Here is a 7500-nt window from a genome sequence, read left to right as displayed (position 1 = left end):
GGCTCCAGCAGCCCGGTGGGTGTTTGTGGAGCCCCCTGGAGAGGCTCTAAAGGGTCTTACTTACTCACTGTCACTCTGGGTCATCGATCTCACACACACCAAGTGCTCACACTCTCTCTGTGCACATTCAAGATTTTGACTGGTACATACAGCTGTCAGGGGACAATGTTTATTAATTAGTGCTTGCGATGACCAAATCCACATTAAGCAGAGCAGATCTATGACGAAGCGTGTCTCGTGTCCTCGAGAGATCTCACTTTTCAAAGCAGTAGCATTAGATCCACCTGTCGCAAATTAGTCCTTCGTCTGAGTCTGCCCCTTCTGCAGTGCGGTGACCAGACGAAAAGTTTACACCGATGGAGAGGAATACGAAGATGTGGTGGTGGTGTGCATTTTAAGCCCTGTACAGGATTTTACTTCAAAGCATAAGGCTGTCCTAGTTTTTATATCTTCAAGGCTAGTTCAGTGGCTCCCCAGGCTAAAAGATAATAGGTTAATGGAGTCTGGCTTTTACACTCATTCACATGAGTGTGTGTGTTTGTGTGTGTGTGTTTGAGAGAGTGAGTGAGTGAGTGAGTGAGTAAGCGTTACGCTTTTCCTCTACCTCTCTTCCCCTTTCTCTGTTCCCCAGAGCCATGGTGAGTCTTGACTCTCCTAAAGGCCCTTGCTTTGAACTGGAATGTCTGGACCACTCACTTCCTGTCAGCACACTCTTCCTCTTTTACAGCTCTTCATCTATAAGTTACCCTGTCAGGATTTATCAGCACAATTTAACCTCCTTGCGAGTATGTGCCCTTTTTACAGAAAGGATTTCAATTTTTTACTCGCATATTGAAATAACCGTTCACACTCGTCTCACGGTTGTCCAAGCAGTTTGATTTAATTATAACCGTTATAAGGTATTTAACGTTTAACAAAGAAATTTGTTTGTCTTGGTTTCTAAAACTCAAGGTAAAATGAAATAAATAAATGAACACAACATATTTGAGTTATTTCATTGATGTTGATGTTTATCTGAATCTAGATTCAGTAGTTTTAAGCCCACTGGTTTTAAGTCCCTCTCACACCTAAGGATAGGTTCATTAGACCGAGTTCCAGCCACATATTTTTATACAGGAAAAGCCAAATTTATACTAATTGCATTTCTTTCTTGGTAATACGTGAGCTTTTTGGGTGTGAAGCCGGCAGCAGATTTGAAACCTGTAAAGTTACAACACAGTAGCCATAACAACCGGCGCGTGATTGCCGGCTGTGACAACACATTGATTTGGGGAAGGAACTGGAGACGTACACATCCTACACTGCTGGCTGGATGCAAAAATAGAACAACACACAAAAAACCCTTTCTTTGCTCCCTGTGTAATTATGGATCTTTTTTTTTTCTTTCTATCTGTCGTGTGTCTTTTCCTCTGGAGACGCGCTTCACAATTATTGCGTAAGCTTACAATAGCTGCTGCTGTGTCCCGCTCATGTGTACTCTGTGTAGAGTTTCACTATTATTCTCTCATGCATTTTTGGGGAACGTTACCGCTCATTGATCACTTTAATAGGAACAGTCGGACAACCATGTAGCAGTAGCGCAGTGCTCAACATCATGCATGTAGAGGACGGGCTGGTTGGAGTCTTTCAGAAACTGTTGAGATTTTAGCGTGCATGATTTTTGTCGGGTTTACACAGTACGGTGCAAAAAAAAAAACATTCCAGATCTGCGGTCAGAGATGCCTTGTTGATGAGAGGGACCAGAGGAGAATTTCAGACTCGTTGGAGGTGTTAGGAAGGCTACAGTAACTGAAATCACTGCTCTTTATAACCGTGGTGAGCAGAAAAAAGTTAACGGTTATAATGGAAGAAGACCACATGGGGTTCCAGTCCTGTGAGCTACAGCGGGCACCAAAACTGGACAGCTGAAGACAGGAAAAAGACCAAATTCCTAGACATGTTGCGTGTTGTGAGATGTATCTGTATTATATTAGCTCTTGTTGGCTTTTTAACTGGCTTTTTAATAGTGACACATCAGGATCCTCTGCCTGTGTTAGTGTGATTCCCGCTGTGCATCAGCATGTCATATCTGTAAATAAGAGGTGCATTTTGAAAGCACCAGGAATGAAAAGGCTTCTTGAAGTATATAAAATATAAGAGAACTATTATATACAGTATGCCATTATATTTGTGTGTATAAATGTGGTACATTGATTCGTTAGGTCAGTTATTTTGATGAACTCTGTATTGTTATGTCACGTTGTCTTAACTACAATGTACAGAGTTTCTAATGTAATTACTTCATCCAACTCAAATGAACGTTCTAGTATATTTGTATATGTCTCTGTCTGTGTGTGTGTGGCTTGTAGTCAGGCGTGCAGATCTGATGTGCTCCTGCAGGGTCAGAAAACATACTCTCTGTAATCAAAAGCTGGCTTTTTTTCCCTGGCGCACGCACACCCCTGAAATCCATCTCGGCGACTTTAACAGCGAGTTGTCTTAAAGATAAAGTGCTGCTCGTCCGCTCGGTAAACATCAGGCATCCAATCAAGCCGAGCATCAAAGCGCTGCTCTTGTTTTAACATACCACATGCATCATCGTGCAGATTTATTGCTCTGGTTGTAGTGTGCTGTGTCCGTGCCACAAGGCTGTAGTGTATGGACTTACATGCCGTTCCCTCTCCGGCCTTCGTGTGGTGCTGTGCTCTCAGCTTTGATTGACGAAGCCTGCAGAGTGGCTGCTGGAGCTCTGAGAGCAGCCGGATTATCTCATAATGCTTGAGTTGCACTCCTAAATTTCTTCTTGATATGAATCTAATCCAACAGAAAGGCCGCGGCTACTCTGTGATTCGTGTGTTATGAATGGCCTGCTGTTAGGGACGTACAGTTTTGTTTCCTCTTCTGATCAGGATTTAAAGACACTAATAGGGATTAGTGCAAAATAATAGATAAATAGATAAACATGCCGGCTTTTTTTGAAAACTCAGTTTTTGGTATTTGTACATAATTGGAAAAAAAGTACCATTAATTGAGAAGTAATATTATGGGATGTAATTTTTTTCCTGTCACGGATAAGCAGGCTGGAGTATCACTTTAATTGTTAAATACTATATTTTTCCTATTTTTTCCTCCAATTATTACATATAAACAAACAAACAAACAGTTTTTTACAAGGTTTATATTTATTCACAAACAATTCTTAAGAGGCAAAACTTTTTTTATTTATGTATTTGTGAAAGCAACAGTAAATGTACTCCGTTAATAAAGCTATTTTTCTTTGAATCATTTAATAGACATAAACCCAGTTTACACAAATATGCATTTTTAAGTGTTGTCAAATGAACTCATAGCTCACCTACAATATACGTCTTTGATGTTTTTATGTCTTTAATGCATCTTGAATGATTTTTTTTCCGTCTCACAAGCACGCACGCGGTGTCATGTGAAAGCTTGTAGAGAGGGCCGATGTGGATTTATCAGTCGCTGTGAGCCATGATGATATTCGTTGCCCTTTCCCACCGTGCAGTAGTGTTTTTGACACTTCTCATGACCTGAGGCTCTACAACACAAATTCTCACCATCTTACAGAAAACCTCCTCCTCACTGGAGTTAACTGTACTCCTGATCTTAGAGGAAATGTCCCATAGATTTCATTTAGCTGTACATACATCAGTATTTTATAGAATGTTTTTGTTGTTGTATTCGCTCCAAAAAAATTAATGATGGCACAATGTGCTAAAATCTTTAAAATTCTGTATGTATAACATGTCTGTTTTGACAGTGTGGGCATGGTTAGTTTAAACAAACAGGCCCACACTTTCTGTCTTTTATCATTTGCATCATTTTTGAAAGAGAAACCGTTTTCTATTAGAAGAGATGTATTCGGTGCTGTAAGCAGAAATGAAGGTTTGGCTGTGTGTACGACTTTCCGGTCTGTTCATCTTTTGTGTTTTAGCTAATCATAGCGAGGAGTTTGAATTGAACAGAATGCTAATATTATATAGGCACTACTTGAAACGTTTCTTTCATGGCATTTTCTATGTATAAATGTGGGTGCGGAACAGGTGGAGTATTAGTAAAATGCTGAAGGTTTTAATTACATTACACATTTAGAAAATATGTCGTTATTCAAATCAGTAAATTTAGAACGTCAGACTTGCTCTTATATGTCAGATGTTTCCTTTAATTATTGTTAACCACATGTTCTTTTCTTCCCAAATGAGTCCCGAATTAACTATGTGAGAGCAGTTAAACTAGGATTCATTTCGGAGGGGAAGAACACGTGGCATTATGTTGGTCGCATTAATTAAAGGAAACAGTAACTTGGTGTTGATGTTTAACACACAAAAGGCTCCTTATTTAGAAACCGTGCATTTGTTGTGTTCTTATTAAAATTTTCTTAGCCAGGCAGATGGACCAAGGACAGGAGAAACCAGAGTGAAACCAGATTATGATGATAATAATAATAATAATAATAATAATAATAATGTGCTAATTTATAAATTCTATATATCTGCATTGAAATTTACAGTGGCAAAAAAGTTTTTATTTAGCTTTATTTATTTGGCTTTCTTTCTTTATTTAACTGAGAAGTAACTATTTATCTTTTTAGGAATTAAGGTTTTTAATTAATTAATTAATTAATTAGTGACAAGTTTGTCTTTGTTTCTTAAGCTACATTGAGAAGAAGCCATTTTTCTTTTTAGAAGATCTGCTTTCAAAGAGAAAATTAGTTAAATTGTTTTTAATATACACACACACACACACACACAAACACACACCACATGCATATACTTAAAAGCAGTACAGCAGAAGGAGCTTATATTTATTTGTATGGGAAAACTAATATGTTTTAATTTATTTATTCATTTTCATATGATTCATATTCATGTGATTCATTTACCTGTGATTCATTTACCTTTTCTCTTCTCTCCTCCCTTCCCTTTCCCAAATATTTCATTGAGAAGAAGAAAACAAAAAAACAAAACAAAAAAAAAAACAAAAACCCACCCCCCGCCCCCCCGGCTCATCATGGCTACTCAATAACTGTTGTTGGTTATATAAATATTATAAAACCCAAGAACAGGCACAAAAATTTAAGTGGGAAGTGTCTGTAACTCCATAAAGTATACAATAAAGGGATGCCATTTATAAATAAATAAAATAAAATAAAATAAAAAATAATAAATAAATAAATAAATAAATAGATAAAAAATTCATCTAAGTTAGGAGCGTATACAATACCTGTCTTTGCATTAGAGTACCAGCAACTACAATATATCTACCGTTCGCATCAGCAACAGCATTAGTGGACGAAAACTGTAACCTTTTGTCAATTAAAATAGCGACCCCTCCTACTTTCAAATTAAAGTTCGAGTGGAAGACGTTTCAAATATGTAAAAACCTTAGATCTCTTGACAGGATTACCTCTGACGTTCCAACAAATAAATCTTAAAGGCGTGCCTGTTCCAGCCGGAGTGGGACCCCCCCCCCGGAACACTAATATGGAACGAATTGTATTATTATTAGTAGTAGTAGGAGTAGTAATGTATGTGTATGCTTGTATTTGTTTCTGTCTGCATGTGTTAAAAATCGCACTTGCTGAAGTAATGGGATATATAGATTTAGCTGCATGTTTCATATAATGTATGGTGTATGGACTAGAAGCCTGGCACATGGGTGCATCCACAGTTAGGGATATTTCTACATTTTCAAGGCAGTGTGCTTTTTGCAGATCAAAAGCCTGGTGTGGTTTATCTTAAATATGTCCAAAATGGCCTTTTGTCATTGGAGCCTTCATGACTTGGAGGGCTAGATATGCTCCCCACTTACACAAAAGTAAATTGACATGATCAGATTACTGTTTCATGATCAGAGCCACATGCTGAGGTCCATTGATTGAGTCTCTGGATGCCTTCCTGTTCATCCGCTCATGCCCCATTTGCTCACTGCACTCATCAGAGGTGAAAGATGCAGCGCTACACACACACACACACACACACACACACACACACACACACACAGTGTCTCTCTCTCTTGCTCTCTCTTTCGCAAAAATGCAACTCTCCCAAACAAACTTGTCCACATATGGTTCTAGTAATAGTGTCATCTGAGCCCCTGAAGAGTACAGATTCCCTGTGTCACCAAGGTGCTTGCTGATGAGCTGTAAGTGCAGACATGCTGTCTAACTTATTGAATTAGATTTTTGGGGATCTCTGTATATTTAGCATGAGTTGCTTAATAAATTAGTTCTAAAGATGCCCATGTAGTTATTATAAATAATATTAAGTTTATCATATTTAAATATTTTATATTTCATATATATATATATATATATATATATATATATATATCTCAGCATATCAGTGGGTCCACAGTTTGTACTGTGTCACTGAACATTAAAATATCCTTGTATATGATGGTAAATAAATTCTTTTATCTGTAGTATTATTTCTATATATTGGCCTGATTTTAAAAATGTGCAATAATAGCTATTAGATAACATAAAAATGCAGACCAAACCTCTTCCTTTACCTTATAAATGCAGAATAAAGTATCCCGTCTCTCTTGTAAAAGCAGTTATGCTACAGCAATATGTCCTAATATTCAGGACGTTTTACAGAATATTACACTTGCTGTCAATAAAATGTGCTGTCAAAACATGCTGTCCCTAACATCCATTCAGTGGATGGCAGCTTGCCATGTTTGCGGATTCTGGCTTGACGCCACTGTGAGCTCGAAAATAGTAGCCCAGCAGATACAGTTAAAAAAAAAAAAAATGAAGAAGAAGCTGAGGCAACCTTGGCTCTCGTTCACCATTACCCAGGAGTCAGCGCTGATGTCTTTTCCACCAATGTCTGATTTCCTCAGAAAACAGTAAATCTTGTGAAGTTTATTTTCTTTGCAGCATCTGTGTTTTATAATGGTCCTTTTAATTTGTTTTCACTTTGTCCAGTGGGATTGCTTTTATCCGGCACTTTCTGGTCTCCAGTTTTTTTGGGGTTTTTTTCCCTCCTGGAAGTGAGTATTTTAATAATGATAGTTCTGGGAATTGGCGCAGCCAGACTTGACAGCGCTTTCCCTTTAGCAGAACAGCCATTGTTCCTCTTCCTCTCGTCTTCTCCCTGCCTCTTTTTTCAGTCCCCGCCTCCCGTGTGCTGCACACTTCATCCAAAACATGTCCGTGAAACTTGGACTTAGACGGGCGGGGGGACTAGAATGGGGAAATGGTATATATATTGAAGTATTCCCATAGCAGGAGCAGGGCTTTATATAAGGCACTTTTTTGCAGTCTCAAATCCTACTCTATTTCACAGCGTTTAACATTTAAACCCGCTGAAATACAGTATGTCATATATCCTTGTGTCGTAATATCCCAGGGAGTGTGTTTCATATTAATACAGAACAGCTTTATATGCTTATTAGACAAGAGTAGCTGGTACATGTCACTTGTTGAAAGTTCTTTTCGGGAGCGAAAGCATTTTCGACACTTTCCCTGATGCAAATAGAACAGCTTGGGAG

General features: G+C 38.2%; 1 protein-coding gene across 6 annotated transcripts in view; it reads left to right on the top strand.

The window, feature by feature from the left end:
- bcas3 (BCAS3 microtubule associated cell migration factor) overlaps positions 1–7500 on the top strand; it is a 221795-nt gene that overhangs the window by 55367 nt on the left and 158928 nt on the right. The gene's annotated exons all lie outside the window — the stretch shown is intronic.

The sequence above is a fragment of the Ictalurus furcatus genome, chromosome 17 (assembly GCF_023375685.1).
Source record: "Ictalurus furcatus strain D&B chromosome 17, Billie_1.0, whole genome shotgun sequence".
NCBI lineage: Eukaryota > Metazoa > Chordata > Actinopteri > Siluriformes > Ictaluridae > Ictalurus > Ictalurus furcatus.
The sequence above is the reverse complement of the archived record's forward strand: the minus strand, read 5'-3'. Positions and strand labels throughout refer to the sequence as shown.